The following is a 12,429-nucleotide window of genomic DNA, read 5'->3' as shown; positions in this document are numbered from 1 at the left end:
CTACAAATATATATTTTTTTGTGATGAACAGTTGGTTAAGAGTGGTTGGGCGTCAATTGATAGACTTATGCCATCAAAAGTAGTACTTATTGATGTAGAATCAAAATCCCAAGCCTCAAATACTTGGGTTCTGTCATAGGCTTCCTCATGATAATTCACTTGATTGTTCCCATCTTTTATTGAAGATCTAATTCTTTCTAACTCCATTGTAACTTCTTTCATTGTTGGCCTTTTCTTCGCCTTCATATCTAAACACCTTTTGGCAAGATTAGCCATTGCCATGATCTCTTCTTTCTTGCCTTGCTTTTTTACTTGAGCATCAAAGAATATCATCAAGATGATTCTCCTCCATATAATGAACAAAATATGCTACCAAACCTTTGAATTCTTCTAACCTTGTGAAAGATATTGGCTTTTTCCCTATCAAAAGTTCAATGAGAATGACTCCATAACTATAGACATCACTTTTATTAGTGAATTGGCTTAAAAGAAAATATTCTGGATCCAAATACTCGAAGGTTCCTAATACTTTAGTTGTGACATGAGTTTGATCGATAATGATTGATTTTGAAGTCCCAATGCTACTTTTGCTTTATACTTGTCATCCAAAAGTATATTAATAGACTTGATATCTTGGCGATAGATTGGCATGGAGGCTGAAAAGTGCAAGTAACAAAGTGCTTCTGCAATTTCTCCTACTATCCTTAAACACATATCCTGTGTTAGTGAAAGCTCTTCAAGTTGATCATGAAGATAATTGAAAAATGTTCCATTAGGAATGAATTCATAAACTATTAAAGGGACCTCAGATTCCAAACAAGAACCCAAAAGCTTAACTATGTTCCTATGATTAATCTGTGAAAGAATAACAACCTCTTTGATAAACTCGTCAACTTTACCAACTTCATCAACTATTTTTGATTTTTTTACAACAACTATTCTTCCATCTGTCAACATTCCCTTGTAAACAGTTCCTTGACCACCTTAACCAAGTATTCGATTCATGTTAAAATGATTAGTAGCCTTCTCTAAATCCTTTAAATCAAACAGTTTGCTTTTATCCATACTACCATCAGATGAAGTACATTGTTGTTGTGACAGCAAACCACCATTCTGCTTGAAGTACTTCTCCTTGAGTTTGATCTCTTTTTTTCTCTGTATATTTTGTGCAACCTCTATATCCCAAGAATTAGTAACATCAAACTTACAAGGCTTCCAATTATACCTGTATGATGCAATGAGAAATCAGGAGAAATAATTTTTTTTTTTTTGGCTTTTCAAATGACGGGGTTTTGAAAAGTGTTAATGGGTCTCTTTTATGTCTCATAAGATCACTACTAGATTTTCTCATGTGATTAGGGTGTCCTAGTTAACTAGCCTAACAGATTGTATGACATGTGCGTAAGACACGATAGATAATGACAAGCAAGGTGTCTTATGCTTTCACTAGGGTATTAGAGATGCCAATTTTAGCTTAGGCTTTAGTAACCTTTATGGATGTTCTATTTTAGGGCACAAGGGTGTTAAGTTGTGACCATATTCAAATCACAAATCAAACATCAGGTTTATTAGTTTTATATAGGTGTCAAGAGGTTACCAACTTATTGAGTGTTTTCACTTACATGTTCCTTTTTGTTTTTTTGTAAGTAGAGGTGCATAGTAGGGCATGTGGGTGAACCACCGGTCTTGCGAACAGTTAACATGGGTGAGGGGCATGAATGTTATTTTTAGTCTTTCTTTTTTACGTATTTGTTTATGCATAATAACCATTCAGATTGAGTCTTAAGACATTTCTTACATTTTTGAGTTTTAATAAATGAGGTATTAATTCAGATTTCACCTTTTTGCAAGCTTGAATACTTATGATCATGTATTAAATTACAAGGTTTTGAATTAAATAGTCCAATAATGCATGTCTCTAAGGTTATATTCTAAGTAAAAACATGTAACTAGAGGGGGTGTTACATTTATGGTACCACAACATGGTCTTGGTACCCAAAAAAGTGATAAGTTCTTATGTGTGTGAAAGTGCATAATAGAGTTAAGTAAGGAAAGTAGCCTTTTATGTAGCATTGACCACCCCCGTCTGCCCATCGCTATAAGTATAATTATTGGATTTTAATGTTTTGATGATGATAAAGCGTAAGTTTAATACACTAACATGTCCAAAGAATGAATGAAAGCATTACAAGATGGACAAAATATGAAATTTACAAAGTAATCTTTGTTAGGGTAATACCCTAAAGCTAATTGATTTGATATTTGTAATTGTAATTTACCTTATTAATTAATAAAAAGATTTATAGTTATTTAGTTCATATTTTTGTCTATTATATGATTATGCGAATAACATGCCCTTATAATGGTAGAACTGTGACAAGGGGATCAGACAACTGATCGTGGAAACTCTATACACATATTAAGTGACCATTTTAAAAACGTTCATAATCTTGACATTACAATGACTAAGGGCATATGTAATGGTGAAAAGATTATCATCGTATTGAGCAATCCCATTGAAAAGTGGTAATAGTTCTCATATATTAAAGCTGTTTACTAACGGCTTGATGTAACACATAAGTGCATATTATAGACATATTTATTAGATTCCCACTAGAGGATATCCATATTGATGCTTGCTCTAGTGTATGGAACAAATCTTCTAAAAACCTCAGGTGCATGTGATCCTTTAACTTAAGGTTGCCAGACTGCTCATATAAGAATCAGTATGGTTTGACACTATCCAACATATCATAGTAATAGGAGTATTATAAAGGTAGTGATTAGCCATATCGTGAGATGTATAGAAACTATGGTTGATCAATAAAGGATTCGTCACTCCTAAGCATAAGAGAAGGTATCTCATATGTGAATGGTAAAAGACATTCATGACTGCTTGAATCTATAGCCACAGTGGGATGAGATTATAGCCTAATCTGTATAAGTCATTATAATATCCCTCTTTAGAAGTATTACCCACTAAAGGAGAAATATTACGAATTAATATCCAGAGCGTTTATTATTATTAATTTTTTTCTTTTAAAATACTTTAACATGAATGCATCACTAAAAGTGTTTAGAAATTATTCTAAGAAAACTGAAAATCTGGAAGTGAACAAAAGATGTATATACTCATATGAAAACTCATCTGATAGCATTTGAAAACATGGAGTAATCTTATATAACTATACAATCATTTCAAAAAGGTAAACAATCAACAAGAACATGCGATTGTATGTATGTAATATAAACCAGAGATAGCCTGCACCAACCAAATCTATCTTCGCTGACCTGACCCTACCTCGTAATTACCTCGATTACCTGTACCTGTAATCATGAAAGAAAAGGAAGTGAGAGATACGAACGCTCAGAAAGGGGAAAGAATTAAGTAAACTATCTCCTTTCCTGTTCTAACTCACTCTTGGGACTCAATCTTACATCATAACCTTCATAAGAAATCGAGGGGATAATCTAATTCATTCTTTACTATTTGAGTCATACTTTATCCCATTTGGTGTTTATTTGATACTTTTTGGAAGCTGACTATAGGGATTTGACACTTTTTTAAGCTCGAGCACTCTTCTTTTCTTTCACTACACTATTTTTGAATCTCAATTGAGCTCTACTACGAGCATGCTCTATTGTGAGTGGACACTACTAGGGGTCTATGTCATATTATGGATGTGCCTTACTACAGACGTGCCCTACTGCGAGCGATATAGTATAAAGTGCCCCCTCATAGTCCATAGCATGCATGCGTGTCTTATATCTTATTAATCTTGCTTCCATCTAAATCTATTCATAACTCACCAGACCATACTCTTGGGATAACCCCTAAATCTTAAACCCCAAATTTCTTTTCTTGCTTTTCTTTTCTTATTCTTTTCTTTTTCTCTCTTTTCTTTCCTTTCCTTTCCTTTCTTTGTTTCTTCCTTTCCTTTTTCTCCTCTTTTTATTTCTTTCTAAAAACTGTGAAACACTATTTACAAAACCATTCATTTGGTAGGACAACCTTCTTTTTTCATATAATTTCACAGTCTAAACGGTCTTTAATTCATTCAAGATATATATCGTTAAGAATCGGATTCAAAGAGGTTTCCAATAAGCTATAATAGCACTTATAATTCATTAGACAAAGCAGTCAAAACGTGAGATGAAGTCAGTGGCAAAAACCTATATTTCCTGTTTATTTGGGTAAAGCAGTCTTTTTGGTTCATACCATATTTAACGGTCCAAACGATCTCTAATTCATACAAGCTATATATCATTCAAAAGAGAATTCAAAGAGCTTTCCAACAAGCTGTAATAGAACTCATGATTCATTAGATAAGGCAGCCAAAATGTGGGATGAACTCAATGGCAAAAAACTGTCTTTACTGTTTATTTGGTAAGACAGGTTTTTTGTTTATGCAATTTAACAGTCCAAATGGTCTCTAATTCATACAAGCTATATATCATTGAAAAGAGAATTCAAAGAGTGTTCCAAAAAGCTATAATAGCACTCCTGATACATCAAATAAGATAGTCAAAATGTGGGATAAAATCAGTGGCAAAATTATAAATATTAACCAACTCTTTGCCATCAACAAAATCACACACATAGATACCCCAAATGGCAAAACAACATTACTCAACTTCAAAATCATCATTTATAACATAGATCTAAGGAACCAAAAGCATACAACATGAAACATATTAAAAATAATACCCCTTACCTTGTTTCAAGCTAATCCTCGCAAGTTGACTTTCTCCTCGTTGTCTTGCTTCCTTTATCACCAAAACCATCTTAAATCAACACCAAAACACACTAACATATTCATATAACATGCATCGAATATATATATAAACATAGGTAAAAGGTAAAGGAATGAGATTTTTTGGTTACCAAGGCTTCCAAAGTGTTTCCTTTTCTTTTCCTTCCTTATTTATCATCCAAAACCCTTATAAATCACCCACTTTTCTTCAAAAATACAACAAGGAAAGGAAGAAAACTGCCTTCTTCTAGAAGAGACGGAAGAATGATGGAAAAAGGATAAAAGTTACCTTTTTTGTCTTTTCCCTCTCTCTATATATATTTACATACTTTTTAATATATTAATATGTATATATATATATATATATATATATATATATATATATATATATATATATATATATCTTTATTTTTTTCTTTGTAATTCCTTTGTATATAACACACACATATACATTTCAACATATAAATTTAAAATTGGAAATGTCTCAAAGTATGATCAAAAGACACAAATACCCTTGGAACGTACCTGAGGGTATTACAGTCATTAATGTGTATCAACCCATATTGAGAAACTACTAAGATGATACACTTCTATGTCTTAGCTCCAAAAGATATCAGTTGAGAAAAAGATTGAATTGCACATAACTGTGATATTGTAAAAGCTTATAGAAATGTTTGTTGATACTTTGTTGTTTAAGTGGTCATAATGCTTTGCTATAGGCCAATCCTAGTATGTGTCTAAAATTGACCTTAATTTAGGCACCATCAATTTGATAGAGAGCTTATGGGTCACATGTAGTAAAGGGTTAATACAAACCAAGAGGCAAACATTGTTTGATAACAATCCTAAGATCATGGAAAAAGAGAAGAGTATAAATGTGTTTTGACTGAAATCATTTGGTGTGTATAATATCATATTGCATGATGCAAATGCATGACATAGTTTTGATTGGACTCACTTAGGAGTCCAATCGAAAAGGTGAAATGATGGATACGAGTCAACTGGCTGAGTTAACTCATAAGTGTTTTAATTAAATAATGATTTTTTAAAGCCCTTGTTTGATAGAAAGTTTAGGTTGAGTTGGAGTCCTAATTTCATTAGGATTTTTATGCATTAAAACTTTCAATAAATTAAGAGTCTTCATTCAATAAGAACTCTTGCACACCTTATAAATAAAAGTGTTTAGATTGAGTCAAAATTTTGACAAAAAGCCAACACATTCATCCTAAACACACATCTTCATGTCTAGAACCTTGTTGATGCAAGCTTTCATTGTCATGACCTTCTTCTCACTTTGTCGTGATCTAATTTCCAAGATCCAGTTGACAGAAGCCCTAACAACCTTCTTTTTGGATTGCCTTCTATTCATGCTCTGCATAGATACCAAGGCGCTACCTTAAGAGGGTTGGATAACGATCTTTACATAGCTACGTGAAGTCTCGGAGAAGCCAATAACAAAGGTATAATTTCTAAACACCTTATGTATGTATGAATCTAAGCATTAAAATTGGTATCCTAGATGGGTTTTATGATCTTTAATAGATTTTAAAATTTTTAATTTCAATGTGTAGCCGGTTAACGGTGCCTTAAAAACCAATAATGGTATCAGAGCTAGGTTTAGACATATTTTTATAAAAATATACCTACAAATTTTGATTATATTTATATGTTGTTACATGTAATTGATAAATAGTCAAAACTCTAAAATTGGTAAAGTTAATTTGCAATCGTGTTGCCACATGATTTGTTGAGTTCAAGAACAATGTAAAGATGTGTTAAATTTATTGAGTGATTATTCTTAAAATTTTCTTGAGCTTAATTGTTGATGCAAGATTAAATTTCAGGTTTATAGTTAGTTTGTCACATAAGCATGGTTTACACGCCACCGTTGCTCATAAGATGGTTGGCTTGCCTTTGCACGATGACTCTAGATTTCCCATCATTAGAAAGTCCAAAAACCAAGGTTAGAAACACCACTCTACACTGTTGAAATAAAAACCAAATAGAGTGGTATGACACATAGCAAGGCTGCTCTATGCTGTAATGCACACTTGTATAGAAACTATCTTGCGAGTCAATTGGGTTATGGTAGGGTAGTCTTTTCCCTATCCTATTCCTAAGGTATGGGCTAGTGCATTACTAGATGACACATTTTTAGGCATTTTTGTCCAGGTTGCACTTTATTGCTGGTGCACTTGCTGCACCTTGAACATACTCATGGCTAGGCAGTTTTTATGCCTAAGTCATGATTGTTTTTGGTACAAACTATGGATGATGGTCTTCTATCATGCCCTTGACATGCCTCGTAAGATGCCTATATGCCCTTCAAGATTAAAAATCAGATTTTGGTTCGAGTTTTGTTGAATTAGAATCAAAACTAAAATTTCCTTTAGTCTTGCAATTGAATGATTATTTTGTAAAGTTTTAGGCATAAAAATGTATTTTAACACTTGGCTAATTAATAATTAAAATTTAGTTTTAATTGGATGTGTATGTATAGATGTATGTATACATGGTGCTTAGGTAGTTATTTTGTTTTCTTAGAATTATGTAACTAGGAAACAAAACTATGTAATTATTGAAGACTAGAGGTGAAAAGGACAAGCGCAAAAATAAAAACCCGAAGACAAAATATTCACCTAGGTTGACTAGTTAGACTTTTCCTGGCTCGAGAGGTTTGATATTAGTTATGGATGTGTACTAACACATTTTAATTTTACATTGTTGGATAAATGTGAATGGTTATATTTTTTTAGATATCACCTAACATCTGACATAAAATCTGATAAAACCAATTAATTAAAAATCCTCAATTTAAATATTAAGTTTGAGATTAAATTGGTGTCTTCCCATATGATACCCTAATTAAACTCTTGTTCATTGGAACCTTGTTTGTTAAAGCAAATGGTACACTTCTACTAGGTGAAAAATTAGATATTCATATTGGATTTGACTTAACTAGTGTACTTTGCTTGTTCATCAAAGCAAAGGTAAAGTATATTAAATGTATGAGTAGGGAATGCATTTGTCGATGCAAGGTGATATGTAGTATCCACCCTATTGATACCGAAAGTTACTTTTGAGGCTATATTATTTGTTAGATCAAAACCTAACTTGCGATCATGGGCTTTTGGTGATTAATTTGAAATTTATCTATTCGATTATTTGAACTTGTTTGCTAAAGTGAAGGGGAGAATTAATGCGATGGGTTTTAGTTCACTAGAAAGTTCATCAGAACTTTTTGAGTACAATAATGAAGGCTATTGATTTAAGGAAAATAGTGGGAGTATTTTAATTAATTAAATCCATAATTAAAATGAATATTAATTATGAATAAAATTATTAATTATCTTTTTATGTAAGTTATAGATCAAATAATCATTATTTCAAACCCAACGTATCAATCAATTCTCGAAAAAGAAAATAAACTCGATTGAAGTAACTTCATTGATTAGTATAAAAATCTTTGAATTATTCTTCGTTAGGAACCAAGGTTGTATATCCTTGAAAGGTTGTTATCTAAAGGGCCTGCTCTCGATGTCACCTAAGTAGATAAAGATATTTTCAACAAATATCTTGATGACTCTATGGAAGTTAAGTGCCTTATGTTGACTTTCATGACACTTAAACTTAAAAAACAACATGATGAAATGGATGTTCCATCCATACTTGCTCACCTTCGAGAGTTATATGAGACTTATGCGAGGGCTGACTATTATAAGGTGACAAATGCTTTTTTTGATTACGAACTCTCTTAGAGATGATAAGTTAGCCCTTATGTAATTAAGATGATTGGCTATATTGAGAGGTTAGCAAGCTTGTGCTTCATCATAGACAATAAGCTTGCCATTAACTTGGTGTTAAAATCTCTTCCTAAATCGTAAGCTAATTTCATTATGAATTTTAACCTACATAAGAAGGGAAAATCCTTGGAAAAGTTGTTGTACATGTTCAGGTAGACTAAATAAAAGGTATGAATGGTAGCTTCGAATAACGTGCTTATGGTTGAAGCCAAACACCTAAAACTTAAGCTAACGACAAACACAAGGCTAATGCTAAAGTTGAACCCAATGCAAAGAAGCAACTTGATACTACTACTCAACAAATAAAGGGTATAGGAAAAGGGAAAGTTGTCTGCTTCTATTGTGATAAAACTAGTTACTGGAAGAGACATTGTAAGATCTTTCTAGAAAACAAGAAAAAGAATATAGTTGAAGCCTCTACTTTAGGTATGTTTGCCATTGAGATAATCTATTCTCCTTTTTCATCCTGAGTTGTAGGCGCAGAATGTGGTTCTCATATTTGTTCTAATATGTAGAAACTATGACATAGTAGATTGCTTGCCAAAGGAAAGGTTAACCTACAATTTAAGAATGGAGCACACGTTGATGCATTACTCATAGAAATTTGTTATCTTAGATTGCCCAGGGCTTGTTTTAGAATTAAATAATTACTGTTATGTTTCCCCTGTTTTTAGAAATTTAATTTTTGTGTCTATTTTAGACAAAGAAAAATATTCATTTTTTATTGTTGGTGATACTATAACCATTAGCTTTAATAATATTTTTTATAGAACGGTTGATTTGCATAATAGTTTGTACATTCTAAAACTGGATAACAAAATTTTGAATGTGTAAAATAATAAAAATTTGAAAACAAATGAACTGAACACCATATATCTATGATATTCCAGGCTAGACCACATAGGACCAAAGCATATCAAAACTTCTTCAATAAAGAGTCTTACAATCATATCACTTTCAATCTTATAATGAATACGAATTATACCTATTGGGTAAGATGACCAAAACACCCTTCACTAGATATAGTGAAAAGGTAATTGAACTATTAAGGATCATTTAGAATGATGTGTGTAGGCCCATGACAATGCATACTAGATATAGGGAAACCTACTTCGTCATATTTACTAATGACCTCGGTGGATATGGCTATGTGTTTTTGTTAAAATACAAGTCTGAATGCTTTAACAAATTCAAAGAATTCTAGGCCAAAGTAGAAAAGCATCTTAGGAAATAAATCAAAATCTTTCAAAGTGATAGAGGAGGTAAATACCTAAGTGTTGAATTTAGAGGATACCTAAAAGAGCATGGGATAATCTCTTAACTCACTCTCATGGTATATCATAACATAATGGTATACCTGAATGGAGGAATAAGACATTTATGGAAATGTTCAGGTCTATGATGAGTTTCATTGGTCTATCCATTTCTTTTTAGAGATATGCCCTATAGACTATTACCTATACATTGAACTATGTCCTATCTAAATCTATGAATAAAACTCTATATGAGTTATGGATTAGGTGAAGGCCCAATCTAAAATACTTGAGGATTTGAGACTATAAAGCTTATGTCAAAAAATTGGCTTCGAACAAGCTAAATGCTAAACTTAAAAAGTGTATCTTTGTGGGCTACCTGAAGAAAACTAAAGGATGCTACTTTTACTGCCCAGAGAAGTGAAAAAGTCTTTGTTGCTCATATTTATATGTTCCTTGAGAAAAAAATTTATTCTCAAGAAGACCAATAAGAAGAGTATAGAACTTATTAAAGTTCTTGTACTATAAGATACCACAGATGTTAGATAGGACAATATGTCATCACAGATAGTTAATCATAAGGAAGTTCCTTAACCTCAAGAGGAACAACCTTAGAGCATATAAAAGCTACATAGATCTAAACAAGTACGTTGTGAGCCAAAAACATTTGGTTTTATCACACTCAAAATGATGACATATTAGTCATCTCTAATGATGAACCTAAGGCTTATGATGATACTATTTCAAGTTTCGAATTTGATAAATGGTGGATGTCATGAAATCTAAAATAGACTCTATATACTAGAACTATGTATGGACTCTAGTGGATACATCTGAAAGAGTAAAACCCATATGATACAAATGGGTTTTCAAAAAGAAAACTAACATGGCAGGTAATGTGCATACATATAAAGCATGACTAGTTACCAAAGGTTTCATACAAAAATATGGCACTGACTATGATGAAAATTATTCGCTAGTCATTATGTTTAAGTCTATTAGGATTATGCTTGCTATTGTTGCATACCATGACTATGAAATATTTCAAATGGATGTCAAAACTGCCTTCCTGAATGGTAACCTTGTAAAGGACGTTTATATGGCACAACTCAATGGTTTCGTTCTTACTCGATAGACTAATAAGTTATGCAAGCTGCCAAAGTCTATTTATAGGCTTAAGTAGGCTTCCAAAAGCTAGAACCTTTGTTTTGATGAAGCTGTACGAGATTTTGAATTTGTAAAAAATGAAGACAAGTCGTGTGTATAAAAAGGTTAGTAAGAGCATAGTTACATTTCTAGTATTGTATGTCTGATGATATATTGATTTTTGGAAATAACATACTGAACCTGTAATCAATAAAGGTTTGGTTATCCAAGTGTTTCTTCGTGAAAGACTTAGGAGAAGTAACCTACATTCATAAGATTAAAATTTATCGAGATAAAAAGCATAGATTGTTTGGCTTAAGTCAAAACATGTATATAGACAAGATATTAAAGAGATTTTATATGGAAGAATCAAAAACAGGATTTCTTCCTATGTTTTATGGTGTATATCTTTCAAAAGAGATATGCCTATCTTCATAATCTAAGAGAGATAAGATAAGTGGGATTCTATATGCCTCAGTTATAAGATCCATCACGTATGTCATGCTATATACAAGGATTGGTGTCTCATATGCCTTGCATGTTTATAGTTGATATCGACATAATCCAGGTGAAAGATACTAGATGGTTGTCAAGAACATCCTAGAGCACCTAAGAATGACTAAGGATGTTTTCTTGGTTTATGAAAGGGGATTTTGAACTCACTATTAGAGGCTACAGTGATGCCAATTTCCAAATTGATAAAGATGCATTTAAATCACAATTTAGGTTTGTGTTTTGTTTAAATGGTGGTGCAATAAACTAACAAAGCTCTATAGTGGTTGATTCCACAATAGAGTCTAAGTACATTACCTTTTTAGAAGCAACAAAAGAGGTTGTATAGATGAAAACATTCATGACAGAACTTGGAGTGGTTCCAAGCACAGCTGAGCTAATTTAGCTCTATTACGACAACAATAAAGTGATTGCTCAAGCAAAGTAGCCATGGTCTCATTAGAGGTCCAAACATATACTCAGATGATATCATCTAATTTGAGAGATTATTTAGCGAGGTGACATACAAATAGAAAAGATTGATACAAATGACAATTTGGCCGATCCATTAACAAAGCCTATGTTGCAACAAAAGCATGACAGGTAGGTAACAAGATTAGGCATAAGATACATAACCGATTGGCTATAGTGCAAGTGAGAGATTATTATGGTATATGCCCTAGAGCCAATTGATTTGACATTTGTAATTGTAATTTATCTCATTAATTAATGAAAAGATTTATAGTTATTTAGTTTATATGCTTGTTTATTATATGATTGCGCAAACAACATGCCTTTAGAATGGTAGAACTATGACAAAGAAATTAGACGATTAATCATATGTGCATATATTAAGTGGTCATTTTAGAAATATCTATATTTTAGAAATATCTATAATCTTGATATTACAATGACTAAAGGCGTATGTAATGGTGATAAGATTATTATAATGTTGAGTGATCCTACCAAAAAGTAGAGATA

General features: G+C 32.2%; 1 pseudogene; it reads right to left on the bottom strand.

Moving 5' to 3' along the window:
* The window catches only part of LOC123193104, a 33,154-nt pseudogene continuing 20,725 nt past the window's right edge, over window positions 1-12,429 (bottom strand).

This window comes from Mangifera indica, chromosome 12 (assembly GCF_011075055.1).
Source record: "Mangifera indica cultivar Alphonso chromosome 12, CATAS_Mindica_2.1, whole genome shotgun sequence".
NCBI classification, from domain to species: Eukaryota; Viridiplantae; Streptophyta; class Magnoliopsida; order Sapindales; family Anacardiaceae; genus Mangifera; species Mangifera indica.
The sequence above is the reverse complement of the archived record's forward strand: the minus strand, read 5'-3'. Positions and strand labels throughout refer to the sequence as shown.